Here is a 4,759-nt window from a genome sequence, read left to right as displayed (position 1 = left end):
GAGGGAGGATATCTTTTAAAGATTTGTTTATGTACCCCAAATGAATCTCACTTGCTCCTTGGCTAGTCTCAGCATACTCTCTTATTCAAATGAAACAATAAAATAAAAAGTGGTGGACAACAATTTTAATTATTTGTACTTTGTTGTATTTTTTAAACTGTAAAAGTAATACATCATGTCAAAAGGACATGGGAGCCAACCTAAAAGAGCTCTCAGTGGCCAAAATTGGAACAAAACTGAGCAATAAAATAAGTAACAAAAATATTTTTTATAACCCAAAGAATAAAATAAATAACCATAAGCCAATACTAACATAAAAAAATGATTGAATAAAAAGTGAGGGAGAACAGAAGAATTCCAGTGAACAAATAGAGACAGAAGAAGGAAAATAGACAAACTTTATCAGAGCAGTACAGCAATAATTGCTGCAAGATTCACCAAATATACTAAAATTTGTGGACGAAAGTTTAACAAGATATAGGATATTAAGAAGAAAAGGGATAAGAAGAAAGAACTTTCCCCAAAATATGTATTATTTACAAAAGGGGAAATAGCAACTTTGAGTGGGGAAAGCAGACACCACCCAATCACATGATCAAGGCTAACACCACCAGTAACAGATGTACCAATAGCATGTACCCCCGATATTCTGAGCAGAGAAGAGCACATCACCACCACGGCATTCTTCCCCAAGATCCATAACCTCAATCTGTCAAAGCGTGAGAAAACATCAGACAAACCCAAACCGAGGAGCATTCTATAAAATGCCTGACCTGTACTCTTCAAGACTGTCAGGGTCATAAAAGGACAAGTACAGGTTGAGGAACTGTCACAGATTGGAGGAGAACAGGGGGACACGGGACTCAATGTAACGTGGGATTTGGGAACAGAATAAGGACATGAGTGGAAAAACTGGTGAGATCTGAACACAGTCTGTAGTTTACTGAACAGTATTGTCCTGGCATTAATTTCTTGGTTTTGATAAGTGCATCATGTTAACATTAGGGGAAATTGACTATAAGGTTTATGAGAAGTCTCTGTGCAACTCACCTGTAAGTCTACAATTATTCCAAAATTTAAAAAGTAATATACGCTTATTGTAACAAGTCAAAGCCTACAGGAGGTGTAAAAAACTTCACTTTCTCTTCCCCACCCCAGGCCCATCCTTTGAAGTGACCAGTTGTTGTTAACCTTAGGGTTCTTTTTCCTTGTAAAGATACTAAAGGAACACTTTTTTTATTGTTTTGTTTTGTTTTGTTTTGTTTTGTTTTGTTTTGTTTGAGATGGAGTTTCACTCTTGTTGTCCAGGCTGAAATGCAATGGTGTGATGTTGGCTCACTGCAACCTCCACTTCCTGGGTTCAAGTGATTCTCCTGCCTCAGCCTCCTGAGTAGCTGGGATTACAGGCACGCACCACTACACCTCGCTAGTTTTTGTATTTTTGGTAGAGACCAGGTTTCACCGTGTTGGCCAAGCTGGTCTCAAACTCCTGACCTCAGGTGATCCGCCCACCTCGGCCTCCCAAAGTGCTGGGATTACAGGCGTGAGCCACCACACCCGGCCTGGCACATAGTTTTATATATACACATTGATTGGGTTCTTCACTTTTGTTTTTGTTTACTTGATTGTTTTAAAAAATGGGTCATTGTGAAAAGCAAAGGTAAATATTTACTGATTAAGCTTTTAGAGAAGTCTCTTTAAAAAGCTCTAAAAGGGGATTCCAGGATCCTATAGATGAGGATTGGAGGATGCCCACAGAAGCATGCTGGAACCCTCTTCACCCCCAATTTCTGAGGCTCTCAAAGTCTCTGCTGAAGATCCTTTCCTCTATATCTCCACGATATCCCTTACCTCGCAGGGATTTCCTTTCCCGTGTATTCATCAGCACACACCCCCAGCACTCTAAGTACTGTGTTTATTTCACTCGTCTGTGACTGCTTCCCTAGCCTTAAACCTTCTCAGCTCCTGCAAATGCCCCAGTCCACACTGTAGCAGGAGCTTCACCACCAGAGTCCAAAGTAAGTAACAAAGGATCCTTCAAGGTGTCAGGGAAGGTGGTAATATACCAATATCTTTGTTCTTGCCACACTGCATTTGACTCAAGTTTCTTTCAAGTCAAGAGGGCTGTGTGGCGGCATTGCTCATCATTTTTAGACATAACCCACCCCAAAGAAATTACATCCCATTCTTTGCAATAAACACGGGTCCAAAATTGATGTGAACCTTGGAGATTTAAGAGAAGGAGGTATTTGCTGCCATAGTCAGCAAACAGCATCCCAAGAGAAGAAGGGAGGCCACAGCAGAGGTCAAGTTGCGCTCTCAGGGTGATAAACAGTGTCACTGATGGCCTTGGAGGCAGCGGTCCCCAGAATCTGGTCATCCTTACCACCAACCAAACAATTGTGATTGTTTATCTCCCTAGACACAGGCAGTGGCAGCCTACAGTCTGATGTCTCCCACAGCTCAAGGGAACCTAAAGGCAGATCTGTGAGCCCTTATTCTGATTTCTCTTTGGCAAAGATTCAAGAACAAGTACCTTGTATGAAAAGTGCAAAGAAAACTGGCAAAGGTTAGGAATCGGTACAGGAAAAGGAAGGTGCCAATAAAGGCTGATCAAACCAGCTGCCGTTGTGCGTGACTGGCCTGTGATCCTGCTGGGGCCCTCTAGGAGGCAGTGTCGAGCACTCATGGGAGAGGTCAAAAAGATGTCCTCAGGATAATTGCTTCTGATACTTGGTCATAGCAACCACAAAAAAAAATTAAACTCAGTTTCACACAAGTCAGTCCCCATCTTACATGGTTGCTGTGAGAGTTAAAGAGCTAATGTATACAAAGTCCCTAAACTAGAGCTTGGCATTTAAAATACCCTCCACCCTACAGAAATAAATTACACAAACCATTTATTGAAATATGTATATAATATATTTAATATATGTATATTATATATAATATATATTATGTATTATATATTTTATACATTATATATATTATGTATTATATATTTTATATATTATATATATATATTTTGTGTGTTTGTGCAATTTAGAGACGTTTTGGTTATCTGACAAGGTCATTTATATGAAAGTGCTTACCCACCCAAGGCTGCTGGAAAAATGAGTTGCCACACCCATAACGGAGCCTCTCAGAGCTTCTGCAGGTGCCAAGCAGTGGCTGCGGAAAGTGACGGTGGGGCTGGATTGTTCTGAGGATACACCTAGAGCAATTTTCCAAAGACAGAATATGTGCTGGATTCTACTTTCCATTTGAAAGCCATCTCAGTGGGTGGAATGAGCATCCCTTCTTTAAGAAACCAATAAAGGGGGAAAAGTTACATATTTTGAATAAGTATTGGAAAGGGGAAATCACATATTTTGAATAAGTAATCTGTTGCACTCATACCTACGGGCCGTTTATTTTCAGGGCATTAGTGGGAGCAGGTGAAATTGACAAGGTCCTAGCAATGATGAAACCAGGCCCAGAACTGAAAGGGAAGTGCTGTTTATCGAGTTCCATCACAAGCATAGTATTTGGGTTGTCTGAATGAATCCTCAAAGCGACACTTTGAAATAAATACCTGTACTGTGATTTTCCGCAGAATTCAACTCAGAAAGGTATCATGCATACAAAGTGCTTAACGCAGTGTTAGCACACAGTGACCATGCAACATGTTGTAATTATACTTAGGATTACTCACCAAGGTGTCACAGCTAGCCGGGGGGCAGAGCCAGGTTGTTTTGAACACACGCATCTGGCTCCCAATGCCATGTGCTTCTCAGTACTGCAGAGACCAGTCTTCCTCATTCCTCTGTCCCCACATTCACCTGATGAATATTTTGGGGGCACCTACTTCATGTTCATCCCCAGTGGCACCTCATTATTTGCAAAGTCCTCTCAAGTTAGCCATCTCCTTTGCTTCTCAATCTTGTATGGTAAGCAGAGTAGAAATTGCTCTCTGCACTTTACGAATGAGGAAACTGAGGCTCCAGAAAGTTCTGGGAGGTGCTCAGAATTCTTAGATACCTTTCCCTCAGCACTCACATGCCCACCACACACCACACACACATACACACACACACACATCCCAATCACCTGAGGTTAGGGTCATTCATTTTTTTCTTCGATAGTGGAAATACTATATATTAATCCTATAAAACTAGAAGATTGTTAAAGCTTTGATAAAGAAAAATTAGATTTTCCGGCAAGCACACTTCCCAGAGGCAGCTAGTGTCATCATCTTTGTGTATTTCAAAGGTAGTAGATTGGTAGACCAAAGGCCAAAGCCAAACCACATAATTTTTATTTGGCCAATACAGTGCTTTTAAAAGTGTAAACTATTACCAACATTTAGGGAATTTCACATACATATCAGGATTTCTAACCTCCATTAAGAAACTTGAAGAGCTAGCAATATACAGCAAAAGTTGGCCAGGAGTCTTTTTCTCAGAGGGCATGTTCTCTCCAATTTGCCTCAGTCTCCACCATTCCCTATTGTATTACAACTGGTCCAAGTCACTAACCACTGGCTCCTGTAGTCATCAAAGTTATAATGACTGAGTGTATCTTTCCTGTCCTTTGTCTATACAAATAACTTTCCACATGTGACATCATCTTATATTAACAATTTTCACTTGACTTCATATCATGAGCTGTTTCCCACAATATTAGAAATTCTTTTAAAATAGTATGATTGTTGTTTGGCATTCTATTACAGATATATGTACACCTTAATTAATTTCTGATTTTTTTGCCATTATAAATA

This window comes from Mandrillus leucophaeus, unplaced genomic scaffold (genome assembly GCF_000951045.1).
Source record: "Mandrillus leucophaeus isolate KB7577 unplaced genomic scaffold, Mleu.le_1.0 Scaffold637, whole genome shotgun sequence".
Taxonomy (NCBI): domain Eukaryota; kingdom Metazoa; phylum Chordata; class Mammalia; order Primates; family Cercopithecidae; genus Mandrillus; species Mandrillus leucophaeus.
This window is presented reverse-complemented; position numbering follows the sequence as displayed.